The sequence below is a fragment of the Humulus lupulus genome, chromosome 7 (genome assembly GCF_963169125.1).
Source record: "Humulus lupulus chromosome 7, drHumLupu1.1, whole genome shotgun sequence".
NCBI classification, from domain to species: domain Eukaryota; kingdom Viridiplantae; phylum Streptophyta; class Magnoliopsida; order Rosales; family Cannabaceae; genus Humulus; species Humulus lupulus.
This window is the reverse complement of record NC_084799.1, coordinates 89746053-89772859: the sequence shown is the minus strand read 5'-3', so window position 1 is coordinate 89772859 and position 26807 is coordinate 89746053.

Below are 26807 nucleotides of genomic sequence, written 5' to 3'. Positions count from 1 at the left end.
CAGACCCGCTTCCCCAGTGCTCTGTTACATGTATTTATAGGTTCACAAGAGCACTGGGCGTGGGCCGGGCTGACCCGGGCCCAACAAAGGTATAAATATTGCTGGCTTCTCTATCGGAAGCCCAATACTGAAGAATTAAAACATCAAAGAAAAATTCTAACTTGGGCCCATTGGGCCAGCCCAAACCGTAACCATCATCCGAAAAATTGGAGCTTTTGGTCTGGGCATCTCGAATTACGAGACAACTTTAGGGGACAAGATCGGTCAGAGCAGTAGCGGCACAGGTCTGAACCAGCGGCGTACAATCCCGAGGTGGCCTTTTCCGTAGGTGAAACGTGGGGACAACTCCCACACTTCATAGGGCGGAGTTATCGTCATGGATGCTTTATCCTGCCAACGTTGGGGACTCGACCCGGGTCCGTTTACCTCTGTCCCTCTCTGTTTACCATAAGCCGAGATCATCCACCAGGAGCCCGAATCGTTTACCAAGCTTCGGGACCGTTCATATCGATCACGACTGTTATTCCCAGCCGGTTGAATCGTCTCTCGGATGACCATCCCGGACAATACTTCCCGGACACCTTCCGGGCCTCGCCCAGAATTGGGCTGTCGATATCCACTCGCCCCCTTGCCAAATGGGCCTGGACTGGGCCCAAACTCAATTGGGTAGTTAGTGGCCCTGGAACGCAGTCCTGGGTCCACGGTAGGAAACGGGGATAACATTTACCCCCCAAGCCTTCATTTGGGCCAGCCCGGTGGAGGCTTGCCTTGGTCCCGGATACTTCCGGCTATCTTCCCGGTTCCTTCTTAGAATAGTTGGTCCGTGGCAAGGGGGCTTTTCCTATCATATAAACCCTTCTGGTGATGCATGTCCTTCTTACAAGAATTGATAAGCTTATTGAAAGAGAACTTCCCCCATGAATAGCTGAAGAAGTAGTCTATGTCCTCAAGCAGCTTCAGTATATCGAGCTATATATTAAACTTTTCCTTCGGGGCATTTAGAACACCCTCAACCAAGAAATAGAGACCCAAGTTGTAGACATCTTCAGCAACAGTGCAAGTTTTGAAAGAATTCTTCAGTTGTAATTTCGCAACATCATTAAAATACTCCTTTATCAAGCGATCTTGGTCATACGCTCCTCCCACTCTACCTGTTATGGTCCAGAATTGAAATTCAACACCATCACCAGAGAAAACTCTCCCATGATAAATCTACATGCCTTTGAGCCCAAAAATAAATGCACCTCATCTTCTATTTTACTTGCTAATTTCTTGATACACCAAAAACTCCAGAGAAATTCAATTCTGAAGCAAGGACGAACTGTTTGAAAGGGGCTTCCTTCGCCCTTTCTATCAGCCCGAGCTTCACAAACATCTTCTTAATTGTATCTAATGACTACTATCCCTATATGTCACTTGTCTAGGAAAGTGATCTTTTAACGGAATAGGCAACTTCGGCATCTGCATCGACACATGAAAATAGTTAGTGAGAAATAGAAAAATTAAAAAAAATCGGAAAGAAAATTGACAAAACTTTGATAGAAAACTGAGTTAACCACTATTATTGAGCCACCATCGAGCTACCACAGAACCCTATCGAGCACAATTATGTCTACAACTATCAAGCCTATCGAGAAACTATTGAGCTCCTATCGAGCCTATCAAGCACAATTAGATCTACGACTATCGACCCAATCGAGAAATATTTTATTCATCCTATCGAGCTTACATCGAACCTATCGAGCAACTGCAGCAAACCCAGAAAAAAAAACACAGAAGCTTAAATCGACATACCCATTCCACAAAATCATAGATCACATACAAAAATTAAGATCAAACATGCATTTTGGTTCAAGAATCGATTTGGGTTCGAGATCTAACCTTTTTGCCGTCGTGAAGTGCTTCTCAGATGTCCTTGACTGCGTATGAGGACATTGGCACTGTGGGTCTCAGTTTTGATTGGAATCCGTCGCGGAGGAGCGTTTGGGAGGTAGATCAAGATCGCGACGTAGCTAGGTGGCATCAGAGGATGATATTTGCCGAGAGAGAGAGAGAGAGAGAGAGAGAGAGAGAGAGAGAGAGAGAGAGAGAGAGAGAGAGAGAGAGATGGGTTAGAGGACCGATGGGTTTGGGGTTTTTGCTAGGTTAGGGCTGAGAGAGAGACAAAGAGAGGAAGCGACAGAGATAGAGATAGATAAAGAAAAATTAGGGTTCAATTTTATTTTATTTTTTTTGTGGAGGGGGGGTGGGAATGAGAGGGATATATTTTGTAAATGGAGAATCTTTAACATCAAATTGAAAATGTGAATAGTAGTGATATTTTTTTTAATTATGAGTTCACTTTATGCATAGAATATGAAATATAGAGGGAGTACTTATTGCATGCCTTGTAAGCATAGTAGGTCGGGGCCGAGTATCGCCGTATGAACACAAATAGGCCACATCACATGTGTTTGCAGGCCCAACACCAGACCTACAAATGTACGCACAACTAATAAATTGCTCACGCCTGACAGGGAATCACATGCAAAAGCCCTCTCAATTGAATCAAATGGGCCCATTTGGTGGGTTGAGATTGAGATCGGTGCCTGACATTGTTTGTCACGAGATTGCCACCATTGATGTTTAGTGAGTAACTTGTTACGGTCTCTACTTTTTATCTTTTCCCTTAAACTCAGATTATCAGATAGAAACCAATAATATATATACATTAAGTCCCACCATAGAAAATGTAGTGCACGCCTGTAACTGTGTTGTATATATCATCCGTGATCAATTATTGAATCTTTTCGCTTTGCAAATAATATGACCAGATAGATCTCTTTTTCTCAGGAATCCAGCTCTTAATAGAACTCATTATTTTGTGAGAAATATTCACATCCATGTTTCAATATCAACTAAGTAAATTGTCATTTCAGGGCCTTATCTAAACATTCTTGAATACTTCTTTATTAAAAAAAAATACTTCAAAAATTATCAAACTTATTGAAGAACAACACCGATTATGGTACAAGTGCAAAGAAACTTTGGATGAATGAATGAACCACATAGCGCAACGTGCTTGGAAAGCAAGCTTGATTAATCATGCTTGGTCAATTTGTTCAACCTTGTTATAAATTGTTCTTAGTTTCTCTAAAATGATTTTTATGGTCAGAGCTAGCTTAGAACTATTTATAGAAAAAAGTGATGGTATGACTAGTTTTCTTTTTGAGAGTACTTAGTACGTAATATTACTGTTTTGAGTTAGTTATTCTGGGTGTATTTCTGCATGATTAATTATATATATAGTATTTTCCCCTAACACTATAATACATATCAATTCAACTACTAAATATGTGAACAACGACCTCAGAATTATTCAGTCAAATCAAAACTCTAACAACTTTTTGGGAAATTTGTCATGTAGTGCAATTGTGTTGTACTGGACAAGTTTGTAAAATGAAATAATTTAAGATTTACATGCATGTACGTGCTTGGATATATGAATACTTGTATCTAAGTCTACAAGTATGTGTATATCCTGAACCTAGCTATATTATATATATATATATTTATATATAATATCTTGATTTCTACGAAAATAATACTAAAAAAGAGCTAATTACTTATTGCATTCTTTTACAAAGATAATAATTACTTCATAATTTAAACATATTGGCCGGCCAATTATGAGATGGTCAGTACTCTATACGTACTGTCGAGTCACCTATGTATATGCCGCCACCGCTTTTTCGATAGGCTCTTCTGATAAACTGTTATTAAGTTCAGCCCTGAGGTACGTAGCATAACAAATTAACTTTTTGTACGGCTGGCTTCTTTATAGTAGCTCGCTATTTATAGGGTTTAAAATATTATTGGTGTTTTTACCTATGGGAATAAGAAATGGGTTGCATTACCTTGTTTATTTTGAAAAAAATCGACGTATCATGTTTACTAATACTTTTTTTTTATTTTTAAAAAGACACATTTTTACTTAAAATTTGGGAAACTATGCTGATAATTCTTTCTAGGACAAAACAAGCCCTCACGCTCCACAACTCTTTCTTTCTCTATGGTAAGTGTCGAATTTGTCTATTTGATTATGCACTTGATTATTTATCTATATTTTTAATTAGTTTATTTTGTGTTTTTAAGAGTCCAAGATATTTGGAGTGAAAAATAATGAATTTGAAATGTTTTACACACGATGGTTAAACTCGATATTACAAGTCTAAAATTTCACGCTCAATTTTAACATTGTTCTGGTCATCTTTTGGTATTTCTTTTCTAGAAATATAAGTTGTAGAAATTTTTATTAGCTTTCCAAATCATTTTGAATCGTATAATTCGACTTATATCGAGAAAGTTATGGTCAAAATACAATCAATGATTGCAACATAGGAAATTTGTGCATCCATAAAACTTTATTTTGGAAGACGAAATGGATGCAAAATTGATGCATTTGGAGGGGAAATCAATGGTGCCATCATAACTTGATTTTGGAAGACAAATGACGCAAAAGTGTCGCGAAACCAGTGAACAAATAAGTATAGTTTAGGGCAATCAAATTTAGAAATCATACATAAAATGAAATAAAATTTTTTGAGGCTTTGAAAGTGGTTCAAACAACATTTTTTGCGCTTAAAAGTGAGTTGTAATAAGTTACACCAGTCATCCGTGCAAATCTTTAAATTAACTTCAGTTTCATAACATGTATGCCACGTGGTATAACCCGACTCATAAGGTATGACCTTTTAAAGTCGGTTTACTCGCGAATGCCTATAAAAACACTCCATGTAACGCCCTGGATAACCAAGACTGTTACACTGTGTAGTTGAAATAGTGAAAGACTTGCTAATCAAGTCCTTTGAATAAAAACATGATCCTAAGGTCATCCATCAGATTAGGGTTAAAAGATTTTGAACATAAATAGTTAATTTTCATTAAAACGGATGTTTATGACATGGGATCCCAAAAACAAGGTACAAATGATAGTTACAATTCTTAACAGTTTAGATACAAACAACAGCCACTCTAATGGAAAAATACAAGTTTTAGGCCTCTGTCTCTGTACTTTCCCTCGGTCGAGGCGGTCGAACAGCTGACTATGTACACTCCGCCCCCAGATCTCTCCAACTCATGGTTGGTCCAGCTTCCCTTTGCCTTTACCTGCACCACGTAGCACCCGTGAGCCAAGGCCCAACAAGAAAACCAGAAACAGCAAACACATGTAACATTAAGAATATTCAATCAAGCTTATCTCATTCAAACATAAAACAAGATACAAATATTCAACCAATCAATAATAAACAAATAATCTCAAGTTCTCAAATAATTAGGGCTGGCACACTTAGGCCGAGGCCCCTGCTGATCTAGTTGGCCCCGACTCGCTTAGGCCAGGCCGCATTTAGTACGCTTACCATCAGCCCCGACTCCCTTAGGTCGGTCATTCTTGTATATCACATCAATCTTATAAGCACATAGTACAAGAAATCAATAATTGGGAATCTCAGTCCCGTTCACAACCACGCAAAGGTGCCGTTTTCTTACCTTGAATTCTGAGCGGAGGATACAGAATGGTCCAGAGCTCGATCCTCAGTCTCGAGCCTTCATGATAAACATAGTCACAGTGGTCAATGGGTAATACTCAATTTCAAATCTAAATAAATGCTTAGGAGAAAAAAACTAGCCTCTACTAAACCGGGTAGTAGAAATCGTCTCGAGCGCTTAGGTTCGAACACCTGAGCCTAACCAACCCTAGAAGCCAACCTAAGGTAAAATCCTCTAGGCGGTCCGCGACCTGCCCCTAAGGGTTGCGGCGCACCCCCAAGTTAGAGGCTAAATCCTCAAGCTTCAGGGGGAGGCAGGCCCAACTTGCCCCTTAAGGTCGCAGCGCACCCTTAAAGCAGAGAGCACACCTAGGCGGTTTGGGCATGAGGGCTGCAGCACCCATGAACTGGGTCGCGGTGTGTCACGGGCTAACATTTTGACAGCGGAAATGATCGTGCGGCACCTTGACTCCTCTAAGACAAGGTCAACCTTCCAACCATTCGAATAGAAATGGTTACATTTGCGCGCGGCCGTGTGCCTTTGCACACTTCCGTCTCTCGAACAACTTCTGCTGAGTCATGCTCTCAAGCATCTATGAGTGCTACCATGCATCAAGGCTATCTAGCCAAGACACACTACAAGAAAAAATGCATTTAATAACACCGAAAATGTGTTATCAAAACATACGATAAAACTTTCTGATGTGTTAAGACCGACTATGTTATCGTAGGTCAAGGTACTTTACATAACACTTTATCAGTATTATACATATGTGTTATTGTACTGTCAACGATAACACAATTTCTGTGTTATTTTAATATATAGATAAGTGCTTAATTATGTTATTTATAGTCGATTATATAACACTTTTTTTGTGTTATACTACACTTTAGTATAACACTTTTTTTGTGTTATACTACACTTTAGTACAACACATTTTTTATGTTATACTAGATTTTAGTATAACACATTATTTGTGTTATACTACAATTTAGTATAACACATGTGTTATATTAGCTTAGAGAAACATAATCTTTTTTTACTTACACAAAACTAGGAAAACAAATATGAAAGTTGAAGCCAAATAAGGTAACATAAATAGATTTTTATTAATTACTCAAATGTAATTACAATATTTAGTCTACTAGTCTAGGCTTAAGAAATCATATTACAACATAATTTATGCCTAATTCAGATTCCTTTATCACTAAATACAAAACAAGAAATGTATACAAAAATTAGTGAAATACATTCTTCCATTCTAAAGGCCTTAACTACAAATGTTGTCAAGAATTGCTTCAAAGAAATCATCTCAATATACCTGCACATTGTAAAATAAAAAATCCTTTTATTATTAAGAACATAAGACTTAAGCTAGTTTCCACCTGTAACCATATAAAGTTTAAATTAAATTTGTAATAACTCCAAAACTTGACGAAACAGCAGGGTATAGCATGATGTACTACCATGCAAAACAACGACTAAAGCAACAAAACATGCAACTTAAAACAAGGCTTGTGAAATGTATCAAGATAACAAATATATCATTCTCAATAAATGTAAAGTAAGTATAGACTTGGAAATGTTTATCATATTAAATAGAAATAAAAAAGAGGAAAAATCAATAAAATGCGTGTTTCATATCTAATGGCACAATAAATGCAAATCCAAGAAGATAAAGATGATAATGATGGTGATTTGTTCCAGGACTTCACCTTTTCAAGAGTAAAAAAGCAGAGCAGAGCAGGTAAATTTGCTTAAATCAAAGATCAATTTGTTGCGTGCACTAAGCCAGATAATCACAATTTACAAAAGAAAAGACTATCTTAAATTCTTGACACACGAAACTTCAGCAGGAACAAAATTACCATTTACATATATTTATATATATATGGCTAATGTCAAGTAATAAACCACACACGCACATAAATTGGAACTTAGATTGAGGGGAAAGCATTGAATATTCACTATATTGAACTAGCAATCCAATTAAAGGCACATGACTAACATACACTACTGCAAATAAGAGCTCCACTTAGGTTGTCCTGTTTCTTTGTTAGAAATCACATCCTTCTCTTGGGTAGAATTCTTCATTTCATTATTTACTCTTTCTATTCCTATACATGGAGTTTTAAATGATCTATATGATGATGTTTTAAACAACATTATAGACTTGGCAGATCTTTTACACAACTGAAAAGAATCAATGAATATAAAAACATAGAACCAGTTTCCATTGCTTAGAACTAAGAAGGATAAATTTAATGTTACATGAAATTTATACAATTAACCAAAGATTAATAGTGATGGCCAGTCTCCACCTAGTGACCATCTAAAAGATACAAATCTGAAAACATAATACATACCATGGTTTGCAATTTCTGTATCTCAGCAGCCTGACCAATGAATCTCAATTGCAGCAGATCTTCGAAGGAAATTAATGACATCACTTTTAACACTGAGTTCCCTATCCTTTAAGACAATAATATCCTTCTCAGCCTACAATCTCCAATGACAACATTAACTTTAGCATCAGAATGACATCTTAGCAAAAAATGGCAGATAAAAGGCATAAATAAACTACCGACCAGTTGCAACCTGAAGTTTCTCATACGAAGCCTGATACTCAATAACTTCAGATTTTGATTTTTCAATTTGATCTCTCACTAAGAGGTAGGCTTGGGAAGAGGAAATACATGCTAAATTCTTCAATTTGCTCTGTCCATTTGCGAGAAGAGTTAGCATTAGTGAAATGATATTTTAAAGTAATAAAACCAGCACACACAAAAGACTAGTTATACATTAAAGTGACCTGCAAGTTAGATAACTACTGCAATATATGTACTCTCTCTTCATGAAGACCTTTTATTTCTTTAAGCCGGCAAGAAGCATGATCCTGCAGAGCTCAAATCAGTTACAAAGGTAAGTGTTCGAAAGAAAGGTAATTACACTACCATTAATTCTTTAAGAGCAGTCTCCATATCTTGTATATCTTTTACTTTATCTCTGACTTTGTCACTACTAACATGCTTGCTCCCTAAATTTAAGACAGGAAAGCCTGCCACTTTTGCGGCATCTCTCTGAGCTTTGAGAATCGCTAGTTTGCAATTACTCTCTTCTAGTTCAGCAACTCTATTTTGTAACTCCCCTTCATAAAACCAATGCACTTAACATTAGCTTCACAGAACATTCAGTTATCCTCCAAGACAATGAAAACTATAAACAACTAAACAATGGAAATAAAAGCAGATAAGAAAAACTGTTCCGAATCCAAATTAAAATCACACTGTCACAAAGCTTCTACTACGACATTCATTATTTTTTTCAGCAATTAAAGGGGAAAGAACAATCATAGAGTAAGAGAAACAGTGAAAACACATAATTGTAAACAGTAAAAACACAGAATTATATTAATTTGGTTAGTTTTTCATTCTTTTCTAGCAACTAAACAGCCGTTAAAACCAAAATACTCCAAGAAAGTAAAGAAAAGAAGAAAGTACCTGCTGTTTCCGAGACTCTTCGTCCAGTGCCTTCTTTCGTTGTTAATTAAGCAAGAACTAATTTTCTCAAGAGGGAACAAAAATAACAAAAGAGACCATATAAAATAGGCAACTTAATTTTTCTGATAATGGTGAAGACCATATAAGCTGTCACTATTGCACAAGAAAATGTTAGCATGTAGTCTTATTTAAAACAAAGAAAATATATATGAATGAAAGTAAAAAAAAAAATGATAGTCTTTCTACTATCACTCTATAAATAAAGCCATATGCAGAGTATAATAAGTTAACAATTATTCATTAATATAACAACTTTTAAAAGTAACAAAAAATATAGTCTTTCTACTATCACTCTATAAACAGTTGTCACTATCTGGGACAACCTTCCTTAACACCGTCTCGCCATTGAAGTTCTGCATAATCTGCTTGAGTCTAGCAGCAGAGACAAGTGGTTGAAGGCTGAGTTGTGCATGTCCCATTTTGTCATCTGTCTTCAAGAGGTCTTTATCAAACACTTCCTAAGGGGAGAAAGCACTTTGGTCATATAACATACTAGTCTTAATTATGTCTTCAAAGGAATACATGAGAAGAAGATTAAAAAAATAGATGCAAACTGAAACTATTGATAAAGGCCAAAATCCAATAATTGGCTTGAGGAAGGAAAAGGTGAAACATTTGCTACATAAACTCACAAGTTAGAGCTGATGCTCCCATATTCAGTGAGAAAAGAATATAGGGATAATAAATAAAGGTTTTGGAACTGCATTTCCACCCATGAGCCTAATAAATAGACCAGCAGTCTTTTACCGTACTAAACAATAACTAATAACTGCTTAGAAAACATGAAAACAAGAAAAAATAAAGCCAAACTTGACAAACATACTTATGGTTATTATATTTGAACTCAAAGCCAAGAAAACATACATAACCCAGAGAAACTTAAAATACAAATTTAAAACAAAGAATATATTCAAAACAAACTAAAGCAGATAAAATATGCCCAAAAAAGCATCATTAATTCTACAAAAAAGGGAAAATGAGAAATCAGAGGAGAGAAGGAGAGGAGGACAATGACTATAGTTTTTTTCCCTAGGTCCATCAAAATATTTTACAAGTGTCAATCACCTTAATCCAAATAAACATATAACATAAAGTTGAGTAGCATCATATGAATAATATAGAAAAAAAAAATTGAGACGCATACTTGTTCCAAACAGGCTGAATGCACAAGTAGTTGCACCACTTTATATAATTATCAAGGGACTTCAGGAATACATTTTGCACTGTAGCTTCATCCAATTCCTGAAGCAAAATCAAGAAACATATTGGTATAAAAACATATAATGAATTTCAGAGCTCAATGATAATTAAAGGAATCAATGAAATTAATATCCAAACATATTCAATTAATAAAAAAAACTGTCACATACATGTTTTTGATATACTCCATTGAATATACCTCTTCTAACATTATAAAGGCTAGAATTTTATTTATACATTGTAAAAACCTTATAAAATAAATAATTCTCATGCGTTGGTTCGGCCCAATAGGTTACTAAAACTCACGGCCTGTTACCAAGCCAGGCTTTGGGTTTCTAGGCTTAAAAGGCGGCACAACTCTTCGGCCCTGTTATTTAGTACATTTTTTGCTTGAATTGGACAGGTTCTTCAGGCTGGGCCAAAATTTGAGAACCCTATAAGATATACCACAAATTTATTACACTATGTTCTTTAAGGGCGCACTCAATTAACAACCCCTCTTCCTACATTATTTTTATTTCTTAACTAGGCTCTCCGCCTAATAACTCTACAATATTTGGAGACTACCAAATACATACTAGGAATGTATAATATGTAGGAACAAGAGTTCCAATTGGCCACCGACTTTATTAGTTAAAGAGAAGTAAAAAATTAATTGTCCTTAAAGAAAACTATGGTCTACAATACTCATTGTTCTACCAAGAATAAATGCAGCTGTAGCACCAATTGTTGCACCAATAGAATCAGCAGCGAACCCCAAAGGCAACCCAAATAGATAACCTCCACCAAGCTGTAAGAGAAAATAAATAGCACAAATAAAGCATTGATAAAAATAAAAAAAATAATACTAACAGATACACTTTCACACTTAAACCAAATAAGTTGACTAGACAGACTTTATTCATTCAGCGTTCTATTTTTTTTTGGAGGGGGGAGGATCACTGAACAGACAATTACATACTTTATTAAACAGACTATAAAGGTCCAAAATAATGTCACTGGAACTAAAGATATAATCTATGACTAAATAAGTGACCACTGATTCACAAAGAGACACTGGAACTAACCCCATCAGATGCAGGAATAATTGAATGAAGATTTGGGATAGAGTCTGCACTTTCAATTTTTACAATCATGTGAATGTCTGCATTGCAACCTAGAAAAGAGATTTTAAAAAATCAGTTCTAAACAAGTAACTGGAGTCAAAAAACTGGTACTGGACAAACTGATGATAGAAATAATAATTTACTTTTAAGGTAATCTTTCAACTCATGAACCACTCTAGCATCTTTTACAAAAGAGACAGCATATAAATAAAATAAAATAGAGAAGATAACATCTTGAATACATCTTTTCCCCTACATTGTTTCACTTTCAAAAAAGAGAAATCAAGTTAAAGTGTATCCAATTAATATGGACTTTAGTACAAGTGAATCAACATATTTGCCTTAGTCATAGGCGTATATGTAGAGACCAAATAAACAATTATCCTATTAATTCAAGCAAAAAAAGTAACATAAAGAGTTTAAAATAAAATAAATCTCATATTAGTTCTAATTAATCCATAATGGTAGTTATAATTAGGACTACAAAAGCATAACCTATCTTTAAAGTTTGTCCCATTGGTTTTCAATGTCCAACTCCTTAACTTGTACTTGTAATGTGTTGCTTACAATACCAAAGTAAAGAACAATAATACTTAGCTTTACTCAAGCTCATGTATTCATCTGGATTAATATGTAAATACCTACAGTACCAGAGAGCTTTCAGCTTCGCTTGATCAGTATAACAAATTCAATGATCGATATTAATATGTAAATACCTAGCAGCATCACAAGTGCTTCGAGTTTCTACCCTTGTACTGAAATACAGATGCAAAAAGAAAGCAAGACAAGAAAACAAAACAAAACGAACCAAGCAAAACCAAAAGGAGAGAGACTAGAAATAGAAAAAAAAAAAAGGAACAAGGCAGTCAAGCACCAGCTTCGCAGAACAATCTTTTCAACATATATTATTAAATTAAACCTATAAATATATATATATATATATGTGGTTCTTGGAAACAAACATACCTAAATGGCTACTGGCTAACCACTCAAAAATATTATTTTATATGAACCAAGTAAATATATCAAAGTCAGTCAAAAGTTGGAAATCTACCAAAAACAAAATGCTAATAATTAACCAAATCAAAGAGATGGGAAGTTATATATATGATCACCAGAATCCAAAGAAAGCGAGAGAGCTTTGAATTGACACTCGACCCTTTGAAGAAAAAACACGGCTTCCTTAAAGGGTTTTGAGAGCTCTTGCTCATACTTGGTCAACATCTCGCAGTATGCCTCCATGAACTGATCCAAAGCCGGATCTTCGCCGAGGCAGCCGGTGGTCATGTGGCCCATTGTGGCTGCTGATGAGCAAGCTTCTTCCAGTCTAGCAATCACCTCGGGCGGTGCTCCAACCTTTGTATATACACATATTATTGATTCTATCAGTGTATAAATATATATATTAAAAAATTATTTGTAAGAACATGTATATATAACAACATAAGAATAGCAAAAGAATCAAATCATGTTGCTTTGGTTGCAGAATCTTTGAACAAGTGAAGAATTCTCCCCCAGTTTCTCAACAAACAAACAAGGCCTTAAACCACAAACAATACCTCTGTTTGTTTCCTAAGCAAATTAATAAAAAAACCAAAACAATAATCACTCATTTTGTGGTTCCAAGAAACCAATCAATCCAAGTAATTACCTGTCTCAATGCAAAAGTGCACAGGCTATTTTGATTAATTAATCTAATCCTTTGAAAAGGAATCAACTAATAGGCCGCGGCATGCCTAAAATATGAAAGAGAGTATCCAACCACAAACTAATAAATACCTGTCTCAATGCAAAAGTGCACAGGCTAGATAGTTGAAGAATATATACATGGTCATTAGAGATCATTGACTTCACATCCTACCGAAAAAAATATATATTTATATCATTTACTCCAATCAACTACAGAAAAAATATTAACATAAAGCAATTAGCTCATCATTTCAGAGCTTGTCTCAAAAGGAAACTTGTGTCAGGAAAAGTTCCAAGATAACGTGCAGAAAAAACTACTTTTACTAGGATGAAAAATAACCTTCTATAACACTGCTATCCATTGTCATCAATATAAGCAATAAGCCAATAAAACAAAAGAGCACCATCTGTAATAGCCCATTAAAGGCTTCATGCATGACATATATGCAAATCAAACATAGAAATCCTTCCACGATAACATAATAATTCATATAATTTAGAGGAAAAGAAATAGTGATTTTTAATTATTTCTACAACTAGTAAAAGAAACCAGACTATTTAATTTAAAAGATAGCAAAAGTACTAGCTAGTAATGAACTAATAAGAGCAAACTAGCAAATCAGATACTACATTTATATGCCAAATGCAGAGTTCCAAGATATATATATATATATATATATATAACAAAAATAGAAAAGACGAACACTCACCTGTAAGGACCTCAAGCCATGCATAACCACTGTTTGAAAACAAAAGCATAACGACTTCTCAGAATATCAAACAAAAAGGTTAGTAATACAACAAATGAAAGAAAATTGACCTTTTATTAGAGTCAAAAGAATAATTTTCACTCACATATTCCATTTAAATTCTAGAAAAGGAGAATGTCATATGTTCAAGGTTTGATTCCGAAACATCTATAAGCACTAGAAATAGTTCCTCCAGGAGTCTAGACAGAATAGACTAAATGTTCTCTCAACTTCGAAAACAAGTAGAAAAAACATTTTATTTTCTTTCTCCATTCAGCAACTACCAAAGTTTATTGCCTATATTTGAACCATCCAATTGTTAAATGGCATGATATACTTTCTCAGTGAACAAATGATGATTGTCCTAATTTTTCTTTTATATGAAACATGCTGATAGAATTAAATAATAACAATGAAAATACACAAGTTAATTGCAAGCCATAGATTAGTCATAAGTTCTTGTGCAAGATTCTCTTTCTCAATTTTCTGAAATTACAAAGATTATACAGAAACAATAAGAAAACAATAACTACAGTAAACTTGGAAAAAGAAAGAATAACAAGTATGCTAATTTATCAAACACATAATGCAAGAATCCCACAATCTAATTTAACACTTTAAGGCATTTTAACAAGCTTTTAACACTCTTCAAGGCATTTTGTCGAACACATGGTTTGCAACAAAGACAAAGTCCTCCAAATACATTGACCAAGTACTTTCATATGGTTTCAGTCATTTAAATTGGCAAAAGAATCGCACAATCTAGTAGTTTGGTCGACCAAAAGACTTACATGACATTTGAAAGAAACTTCACGGCTGTATATTGACTAAAGATTCAGCCTTTACGTGATTTTTCTATTATTTATTTATTTATTTATTTACTTTTAATACTTTCGGATCCTCAGATTCAGCTTCATGATTTATTACTCAAATTTATATTAAATTAGAGAAAGAAAAAAAAATATGATATCGATCTCTGTGTTAAAATTTCAATCACCAAAACCACAAACAATAGATAAAACTTTACATATATACATATCATATTTATGAAGCATAGACTAACTTGTTAAAGATGATGGAAAGTGTCTCGAAATTTTCAGGGTCCTCCAAGAAGAACTTCAACTCGGAAGCTCTCTTGGCGGAATTAAACCTCACAACCGGTGCTCTGGTCATGCCGTCCCTCAACAACACGCTGGTAGTCCCACCAGACAAATGGATAGCCTTCCAACCTCTGTTTGTACTCGCAATCAAACAACCCTTCGTAGTCGCCATCGGCACCGAATAATCGAACCCATCGAGCAACAACGGACCCGCGATCTCCACCGGAATCTAGACGTACCCAATAGGCATTTCGCAGCACTGCCCCAAAATAGATTCGTAATCGAACCCTTCCAATGTTCTTAGACTGAAACTGTCGTTGCTGAACCGGCCGGAGCTAGCTGGTCTCATGCAGGGAAGAAGAAGGCTTGGCCGCACACAGGGAAGAGGAGAAGAAGAGATGGCCTCCGGTGTTGTCGTTCGACTCTGGTGTCATGTGAGGGCTTGTGGCCGCGTGGTCAAAGCTTCGACGGGTCTGGTGGGAGAAAGAGATCCGAGAGAGAGGAGAGAGAATGATGAGGAAAAAGGAGAAAGAATTGAAGGGAATGAATTGGGTCTCTCGGGTCTCACAAATGAAAAAAAAAGCTAAGTGTGGCGGGATGGTGGAATTATTACCGCCCTTTTTTATAAAGTGGCCCAATATATTACTCTAGCATAACACTTTTTTATTAGTATTAAATTCGTGTGTTATGGAAATGTATATTTGGTGTAGTGACACTCACACTATCCATAGGTTCTCACTATGGCAAGGAAAATCCCAACACCGATGCTCACCCAGATTTTTGCAGGCCCAGGTAGCATGTGTGCCCAAGAGCCACACCAAGCTGGCATGCCAACACCTCTCATCATGCCCCATTCGATACTATCCGAATAGCTCACATCACAAACCAAGGACTCCCATACGTCCATGGTCCAATCCTCAAGGCACCATGCCTTCATGCATGTCGGCAGGCCCTCGAGACTAGCTGCCAGACTAGTAGCACACACTAGACCTCTGTCCTTCTTAAGCATTGGTGTTCCGCTACACCATTTTGTTGCGGAGTACCTGGGGAAGTTAGTTGTGATAAAATCCCAAGTTCAGTTAAATGATCTTGGAACTGCATATCCAAATATTCTCCACCCCTATCAGATCGCAAGATATTTAACGGTTTACCTAATTGGTTCTGAGTCATTGCTAGGAATTCCTGAAACTTTGAAAATGTTTCTGATTTTCTATGCATTAGGTAAAGACATGAGTATCTAGAGTAATCTTCAATGAAAGTGACGAAATACTCAAAGCCACCCCTGGCTTGTACATTCAAAGGTCCACAAACATCTGAATGCACAAGGCCAAGTGGTTCTTTGGCCCTATCACCCTTTGCAGAGAATGGATGCTTAGTCAGTTTGCCTTCTAGACAAGATTCAGAGACAGGTAATTCACCTAAGGTGAGTTCCCTCAAAGGTTCGTCCTTTGTAAGTCTTTGAATCATATCATAGCCAATGTGACCTAGTCTCAAGTGCCATAAATACGTCTTATTATTGTTATTGGTCTTTTGACGTTTATTGGTCCTAGGTTTAGCTACTTTGAATAAATCATTATTAAGAATGAGGGGTTCGTTCGGTCACAGAATATAAAGGCCATTTTCCAAACATGCAATACACAATTGTGATCCATTGAAGGAAATACATATATTAGAACTTGTGAAAGTCATAACAAATTGTTCTAATTGCAACATGGAAACTGAAATTAAATTTCTACTAAAATCCAGAATAAAAAATACATCTTTTAAAATTAAGTATTTATTTCTGAACTTTAGACGAGCTTTTCCTCTATCTTGGACCGCAACGAACGCTCCGTTCCCAACGCTAAGCTTTAAGCCGCCTTCGTCCACTTCCTCCCACGATTCAAGAAGCTGTAAAGAGTTGCAAACATGGTTGGTAGATCCAGAATCAATAATCCAAATGGGTTTTTCATTCTCTAAACTCACATGTTTCTAAGATAAATGAACTACAATCATTACCTTTGTTTTTCGCTGCTAGAAACTTGGGGCAATCTCGTTTCCAATGCCCCCTCTCTTTGCAGTGAAAACACTTATCTGTACCTTTCTTGTTTTTCTTGTTCTTCCCCTTAGGCATCTGTGCACTCTTCTTTGCAGCCTTTGCAGGCTTGAGGTTGTTGTTTTGTCCACCTTTCCTCTTGTTTCCAGCTTTCGAAGACGAAGCTGGGTTAGCTTCAGCCTTAGCTAGATCAGCAGCAACATCAGTAGTCTTATTTTCTCCTCCTTTACTAGGTCGTCCACCCATGATAGGCTCAATAATCTAAAGCTCGTTCATGAGTTACGTCAGACCATAGTTGAGTTGATCACGAACGTGCAGACACGGTGCCATTCGAGAATTTACGGTGCCATCACGAATGTGCAGAGACGGTGCTATCTGAGCATTTACGGTGCCATCATGAACGTGCGGACACAATGCTCGTTTTGGGGATTCCTCAATCATGACGAACTCAGAGTTGTCACCAATCAACTCTATGTTGATGTTCTGCTTCCAATTAAGGAAGTTTTGTCTAGTGAGCTTCTCCATCGAAAGTTGAGAAAGGATGGGAATAAATACATACACTACTTAGCTTGAAACTACAAATTATCAATAAAATAGAAATCAATTACATTTGCTCAATAAAACTTCTATTCACACATGTTTCAAGAAATAGCACAACATATACCAAAAAATATGTAAGATATGAGAAAAAAATACCAAAAACAATCATATCTCTATTTCTTTCGGTTTTTAACTAATCTATGATATCCTTGTCCCGGTTGGCGAGAGTAAAAAATACCACTAGTAAAATAGAGTTGTAAACTCATTTAATAATGGACACCACTATTAACAACCTACTATTTGATCAAAATAAGAAAACAAAATCTCTTATTTTATGAGCTAGACCCATGGTTTCAATAATCATAGATTTAGTCCTAGTAGTCACCGTAGGGGTGAGTCTAGTAGAATTTAACCTATAATTATCTATCTTTCGAAATTTAACCTTGTCAAAATAACTAATGAACACCTTCTGTAGGAAGACGAATCAAAGCGCCTCGATGCCCCATTAAGCTATTGACTTTGTTAAACCAATGGTGGAGATCGAATAAAATTCTTAAAATAAGCTCATTATAAAATTAAAAATAATATTTTTATTATTTATTTTTAGAAAATTAATGACTATGGTTTTCCAAAAAAAAAAATTAAACAGATTAAAACTTTTAAAACCAAAGTCCTATAATTTCTTATTAATTCTAAAGTGTCACATTGAAACAAATTCAATTAATTTAGAATTAATTTTTTGCTAATCAATATTTAGGTTTAACTAATATAATCAACCTATACAATTAAGTCCAACTCAGGTAAATCGGCCTTAACAATTGGGCTTGTATGGAGGAGGGCTGGGTCCAATATGTCGCTCCCACTACAAAGGCCCCCTATCTTCTATACAAGGTCCAAAAGACAAGAATTTAAACCTTCGTTTTATTAATTGTTATTAATTGATTAGGCCGACTATAGTCATGCAAAGTAAATGAGCCTACACAAGTGGAATCACCCACAAGAGAGGAATTTAAACTTTACATTTTCTAATGGGCCCAAATAAAACCTATCATTTTATGAATATTTTATTTGGAAAAATCCATATATCTAACAAAAATATGGGTCACTATATGCATCTAAGCTCAATTACAAAAATCCACATATAGTGCAAACAGACATGTTATAATTGGATGGGCCTAGTCATGTTACTATATGAGCAATTCTATGAATTTATGCAAAAATACCACAATTTATTTCATTTGTAAAAATACCACAATTAATTATCTAGAATTTATAAAAAAAAAATTCAATTTAATTAAATTTTTACAAAAATAAGTCAATTTTAATGAAATTTATTAACAATTAACAACAGTTAATTTAAATTTCATTTATCAACAATCAACTTGGTCTTAGGTTAATTTAAAAAATATATTAATTTAATTTAAATAAGATTTATCAACAATTAACCAAAGTTAATTTAAATCCCATTTATTAAAAAAATATTTTATTAATTGGCTGAAAAAAATGATATTTTTAAAAAATGAACCAATTTTAAATTTTAAAATAAATATCTTAACTATTTTCCAAAATATCTTGTGTTGTTATAACTATTAGTTAATATTTTAACCATTAAAAAATAAAATATAAATAGTTATAACACTCCTAAAATATCTCAAAATAGTTAAACAAATTCCAATATCAATAAAAATATCTAACTAACAATATTCAAATTTCAAATAATTCAAATATTAAAAACTATAGAATAAAAAGATATTTATATTTTCAAAAAAAGATTTAATAAAAAAAATTTCAAGAATTTAAATGAAAATATCTTAAATATCTGATATCTTAATTCTAATAATTTAATATATTAAAAGATTTAAAATTAAATTGTTAGTCTATTTTTAAATTTGAATCTTTGTAAAAAAATATCTAATTATTTAAATCTCAACTAACAAAAATATCTTATTTAAAAAAAAATTAAATGATAAAACAAAAAATATATTTTTGATTTTGATTATAAATAGTTTATTTCCACAAATTTTATTTTTCTTTAATTTAAAAAAGAAAAAAAAAATGGATGTATAGTACTCGTTGTTACTGTTCACCGTGGCTGGTGCGTGTGGGTGTGCGCGCGGGTGGCGCGCGGGTGCATGCGGGCACGCATGGGGAGCCAGGCCAAATTTTTTCCAAAATTTTTAACATGTTTTATACAAAATAAAGCATATAAAAAATTAATATCATAGAAAACTCAACAAAATAACCTAAAAATTGTTAAAATTCCCATAAAATCATACATGCTTCATAAAAACATGAAAAGCATCCAATTATTCAAACATATCAAATAATCCAATTTTAAACATGTTCATGCATGAAAATAAAGATTACCAAAGTCTCTGATACCATTCGTTGGATTATCTTATACAGGATCTTTATTTATTTTCATGTATATCTAATATTAAACAAATTAATACGAGATAGCCTAAAACATGTTTCTAAAATTGAATTCAAAGAGAAACAAAGAATAGAATACTTACAATATGCGCATCGGAATGAAAGAGTCCTTCCTTCAGTTTCTCTAACTCTTGTATCCTCTCTGTCGCAGAGTATTATCAAGAAATTGAACCGATCTTCTATTTTATTCACAATCTTCTAATGTATCCTTAGAACCACCTAGACTAGTGTGGGAAATTCTCAACACATGAGATAGATATAGAGAGAAGAAGAGAAAATAACAAAGAGGCTTAGAAAATGACTTGTGTTTAAAGAGAATCTAAAACTATCGTGTTAGAAATCTGAACTTGTGACTTCTCTCTAAGCACTCATTTTATAGACTCAATTAGGCCATTTAATTTCATTAAAAAAATCAATAAAATAATAGCCATTTTGAAGCCCTAGGTCGAAATTATCATGGGCTTTGATTATAAGCCCATTGGACATAAAAACAAGGCATGTATTATTTTCTATTGATTTAATTAAACAAATAATTATTTAAATCATTTATCAAATTAATTATTTATAATTTGAACCTTGATTTAAACTTATTTATTAATTTAGATACCAATTTATCTTAATTAATAAATCTGCCATAATTTCTCTTTTCTTCTCAAAATTACATAACTCTATGAAACTATCCAAAATTGACCTGGTCAACTTTGATAATTCTAATTGATAATTAAATCAATTAATTGAGACTATCTAGATGATTTTATCCAAGGTACAATGGGGACCATGGGCCTATGAAATCAAGCTCCAATAAGTTATCATAAATCTAACAAATAAATTTACTAACTTATCAATTCCTCGTGACTCCACTATAGACTCGGAATTGCACTCTTGAATTCATAGAACGCTCTATACCAAATAAAGATACACTATTAATTATCAATTATTACAACCATAATTGTCACTCAATCCTCTATAGATGGTCTATAATGAGATAGGACTAAAATACCATTTTACCCCTCATTGTATATTATCCATAAAACACTTAGTTCCTTGTAAATGATATTTCAGTAAACTAATTTAATTACTGAAATGAGATCTCTATCATTTAACACCTTGAACCAAACTAAAAGGAAACCATTGTTTCAGTTCTTCATCAGAAGCTATAGATGTTCATATCTATGATTAACACTCCCACTCAATTATACTACCGAGTTCCCAAGATATAAGTATGGGCTAGTCCGTAGGGTAAGCTGGTAACGAACAAGTCAAAGAACTCAAATAATACAATCAGTTAGAATATTAACCACTCAGAATTGAGATTGAATTGACCTATGGTCAACTATATGATATGACTAGAATAGATAATAACTGTATGTTTACTTATCTTATCAACTGTCAATATCGGTCCAGTCCGATGTAACAAATACATCCGATCTTATCTACTTTGCTAATGTTCTGGAAAGAACATAACACCGTAATGTGTAAGTAGCTCATATCGTAGATTGGCAAGTCAGTGTAAATCCAGTGCACTGACTAATCTTAGGACTAACTTATTTTGAACATATAATCATATTTATATTCCAATGTGATTACGTCACTATAAATAAGATTAGCTATATGCTCGGGATTTAATAGAAGTTTATATTAAACAAATAATCATGAAAATAAAACATGTGAGCAAAGTGATTAACCAAGTCAAAAAATCATTTCTATTCTTTTATTGATAATAAAATGAGATTACAAAGATTTTTGGTTTTAATTAAGGTATAAAACCCTAACACATCACAACTCCAAGTGGATTAGACTATTACTAACAAATTGAGGCTGGGCCACTATAAAATTATTGGTGTCGTATTTTCTATTCAAGGCTTACTGTAGTTTTGATGTCTATTCGTCGTTGGCCAAAATTGTAACGCCCTACTTCCTTATAGTCGTTACTAAGTGAGTTTAAAATGTGCATTTAACGTGCTTGTTGACGCGGTTCTTCGCCAACAGGTAATTGAGAAAAGAAGAGAAAGGGATTAGTGCTTAGGTTGAACCGAAATAAATAAAAGATCTTAGAAATGAAATTGTGACTCAAAATACATTTTTTGAGTGGTTCAAAGGTTAAAATCCTTCTACTCCACTAGTCAGTATTATTGCTATATACTGGATATTTGATTACAAGGTATTTCTTACAGTATAGAATCCAACCCCTTATAACTCCTAGGGTCTCCATATTTATAGGAGAAGGCACTTGAGAGTTGGTAAGAAGGTCATCCCGTGACCTTCTTTACCTATCATGTCAACTCTATGACATTCATGATTAATTCCTAAACCTGACACATAAGTGTGGTCAAATCAATAGGTAAGGGGATAATGGGCTGCACGGCCCAAACCAGTCGTGGGTGTCTAAATACGCATGTTCCTGCTGCGTGTCCAAGAAGTCAGGGGTATATCAGACACGTGATGTCTGATATATGCACGTTTACCTTGCGTGATTGACTTTATAAAAGGTCATAACCTTCAACTCCAGCTCGTACCACGAGCTGGATGCTTCCCTCGACCTGTGGTCTTCAGAGTCCAGGCTCAGTCCTTAAGCAATCTTGGCAAATCCTTAGGTTACCTCGAGCTAAGGAGGTAGGACCTTATGATGGCAGCTCCGGTCTTGGGGATGTTCACGTGGTAGTCGTGATTAGGCCGTATCTCAGCTCGCTAATCAGCCCGTGGGAGAATCAGTGCATACATCTGCCCCCTAAGTCCCTGCTCGTGGTACACGACGTCGTGTAGGGCCACAGTAGGGGCTTTTAGGCTTCCCCCTGAACTCTTCATATTCCACATTCTACGCAGGCGCCGAATTCGTGGAACATCGTGGTTGGTGACGGTACGTCTTTCGAGAACCGCATTTAATGGCCTAGCCTATGCCCAGCCGTCGTTTCGTATTTCAAGTGGAGGGCCTTGGATCCCACATCAGGGCAATCCAATGGCCCTCTTCACGTGACCCTTCACGCATATAAAAAGGGGTGGCCACCTTATGCACAGGCCACCCGTTCATTTGAAATTTTTCAGAAATTTTTCTCTTCTTCTCTCTTCATCTTCAAGAGAAAAAACCCTCTTCTTCCCGACCGCCATTCCTAACGTTCAAGAAGTTCAGGCGCAAAGAATCCTTCGAAGCCTCGGAACCAACTGCTCCGACAAAGCCCCCAACCCAGGCGATATCCTCATCCACTTCCCAGCCAAACACTCTGTAAGTCTCCTGACTATGCATGTTTCGAAATTATTTTTTTACTGTAGCTTAGGTAAATATTTACTGTAGCCACATGCAAGGGTTTGCTGGGTTTTGTGGGAATGAAGGGTGAAAGCCTTTTAGGTTAGGGTATCTTTGCAGTAGAAAATTGTTTAGGAGCATGGTTTACAGGATGCATTTTCTGGGGAAAATTTCTGGGTAGGATTTTTGGTATGCTGGTTTAGAGTATTCAATATTTTTGGGTGCAAAACCGGGTAGCTTAGGGGACACGCTTCACAGTCGGTCTTGCCTTTCTTGCCCACTGAAACTTTCCTTCCAAGGAAAATTCTATCCTGATCCTCCTGACACGAATTCCGAGTAATCGGGGATTTGTTGGGAGCACAGGCGCGTGTTCTTAGAACCGCATGGTCTCACTCTCTACGGGTTGGGCTTACCTCAGCTCGTGTCAAAGAAACACACTTAGATTCTCTTCCACCTTAGGTCGCCTTTTTCTAAAATTTCTTCTTTTTGTTCGCTAGGCGACCAGATGGGACCCAAGAAGAATGCTCCCAAGAAGCCTGTAGGAAGCTCGTCCTCCCGTCAAGACAAAGGAAAGGAGGTGATGGCCGAATCCCCGATCCCCAACTTCAAGCCAGCGGTGGAACAGGAGCTCGAGGTGGCCCTTGACGCGTTCTTTGAGCTGGAGAGGATCGTCTCAAAGATTACTGACCAGGCGAAGGTCAACAAAATATTCCTCTCCCACAACATCGGGCTGGGGAGAGCATCCGTGATTGCCCGACCTCCCGCAGAGGGCGAGCAGAGCTGCGTGCCGCGTGACGAGGCATTCTCGCCCTGGAGCGACGAGCATTTTAAGGCGGGGGCCTTCCTCCCGTTGGATCAGTATTTCGTTGACTTCCTCAATTACGTGAAGTTGGCCCCATTCTAGCTCCCCCCCAACTCTTATCGGCTGTTGGCGGGGTTGAGATATTTATTCTTGAAACAGGAGTGGGAGGTCCCCACTCCTGCAGATATTTTGTACTTTTTCTGCCTCAAGGCCAGCCCGGACCAGTGGGGGCGAGGCGACGGGTTTTATTACTTAACCCGGTTCCCTAACACGACTGTAGTCATCGAGCTGCCTAGCCACCCCAACTGCGAGCTCCACTACTTCAATCGTCCTCGTAAGTGCTTTTCAACCTTAGCTCGTAAGTTAAGTATCGTTTAGCTCCCCCTGTATCCCTTTCTGACTTAGATTAATCCTGCAGCTATCTTCGCGAGGACAGAGAAATCTGTGACCCTTGGGGCCCAGTATGAGAAACTGGCAGGCTTGCCCCCCAGTGAAAAGGATTACCGTGTGCTCGTGACAGACGAGACGATGGTGGCCTGTAAGCTGATCTTCCCAAGTCAGACTCTGAACCTAAGGAGGCTCCGGGCACTTCCACCAACTCGCGAAACTAGGCCTATCATCATGGAGGGGGTCGCGGAGAACGAAGATGAGGAGGACGAGGTTCCCCTCATGAGGAACAGGAAGCGGGCATTGGAGGTCGCCCAGAGAACGGACGAGGAGAGGATCTCGTCCAGAGTAGCCGCGGGTCCTTCTGGCCAAGGTAACCCTTACATGTTTAGGAATTTAGATAGGGCCATTTCCGACCCCCGGCTAGCTAGGTTCAATCCCAGACAGCTCGTCCAACGTCACCGAAGTAATCCAGACGTGGATACAACCCTAATTCACTGTGTCGACCAGCTCGTGCTGGATTACCAAGATAGCCGACCTAGGGGTACCGTAGTCGTAGATAACACCCTAGCCTTTAGGTCGATCCTATTTGAGGAGTATGGGACCAACCTTCGGTCATGGCCATCACTCCGGAGTGGTGCCGTAGCTCCAGGACTTAGGCAGTATGTAGAAGAATCTAGCCCGGAACTAGAGTCGGATCCAGAACTTGCGCCAGCTCGGGAAATAATCGACTTAGATTCTCCCGCAGGAGCTCCGGAGCCGATGGTCGTAACCATAGGTTCTCTTCTAGCTCGGGGGGTAGGATCCCTTTTAGTATATATATATATATACTTGAATCTCTCTTTTTTCCCCCTTTGTTTTTGTTTTTGAATGGCTGCTAACTTGTGTACTAACCATATTTTTGTTTTGACAAAAGAGATGTCTCAGCCCGGAGGGAGTCTTCGAGCTGCGTTCGCCGGGGGGAATCCCTCAGCCGGGGCCTCAGGGCCCAAAATGAAGAAGCCCCGGACTTTAAAGAAAACTGCCGGGACCCCGACCAAGTCTCCCGCAAAGGAAATAGAGCAGCCTCCCACCGCTCAGGTCGGGGGAACTGTTCCTCCTGCCGCAGGGGGGAGTAGCATGCCCCCACCCCCTCCGCAAGCTCCGGCCCTCGTCCGGGACACAGGGGTGGAGCCCGGGACTTCGGCAATTTCAACCTCCGAGGTGTGCATCCCGGTTGATCCCCAGGACCTGGAGAAGATTCCAGAGGCCTTCCGGGGGACGGTGTATGAGTCGGCGAACTACGTCGTCAGCCACATATCAAGTTCAACGAGAAGGAGCTCAGGGCCATCGAAACCAGGAGCCCAGTGGGAGTGCTGGAGTCTTCACTGGGCATGGCCCTAATGGTAAGCTAACCTCAACCTTTTATGGTTTTTGACTATCATGCCTTGCCCTATTTTTTCTTAAGGCATGTGCCTCTTCGTTTTCACAGAGCGCCGTTGCCCTTCATCGGAGCATAGCCAGGACCAAGGCCCAGCTCGAGGAGATGAGGAGCGAGCACCAGGCGGTTGTAGCCAACCACCAGACCTCCTTGCAGGTGGCTACAGACACTCTGGCGGTCGCGCAGGCCGAGCTGAAAGAGGCCCGTCCCAAGCTACAAGAGCTCGAGACCACCAAAGCCGCCCTCGCTGCCTCGTGGGCCGACCTAGACACTGCGAAGGCCGAGGCCGAGGCCGCCCTGGAGGCCGAGCAGGCAACTTCAGGCATCGCCATGGAGGACATGTTCTACCATTGTTGGGCCTATAATCAAGACACCGACTTCTCCTTCCTGGTAGCGGACGTCTGGGAGCCCTTGCTGGAGAAGTTCAAAGCTCGCCTCGAGAAAGAAGCACCTTCCGAGGCCGGGGAAGTCTCTGGCGCATCTGATCAGGACGAGACGGCGACCTCCAAGGGGCCAACCGGTGGAACCTAGGGCCTTTCCATTCTGCCCCCACTCCTTCATTCTCTTTATTATTTTTTTGTTGTAACCTTAGCATGAGGTGTTCCCACCTCGAGACAATTAATTTTTCCTTTGAATTGATTAACTCCCTTTTGCCTCTACGCATTTCAGTTACAATTTTTTCAAAAAATTAGTTCGCATTAACTTTTATCAATATCCCGTGCTCTTTAGGAAGAACAACGATCAATAGATTTAAATCAACTTCTAAGTTTTTTGACCTGGTCATATCCAGGAACTTAATTTGAAAACTTAGTTCGTGTTAATTTTTATCAATATCTCATGCTCTTTAGGAAGAACAACGATCAATAGATTTAAATCAACTTCTAAGTTTTTTGACCTGGTTATATCCAGGAACTTAATTTGAAAACTTAGTTCGTGTTAATTTTTATCAATATCTCGTGCTCTTTAGGAAGAACAACGATCAATAGATTTAAATCAACTTCTAAGTTTTTTGACCT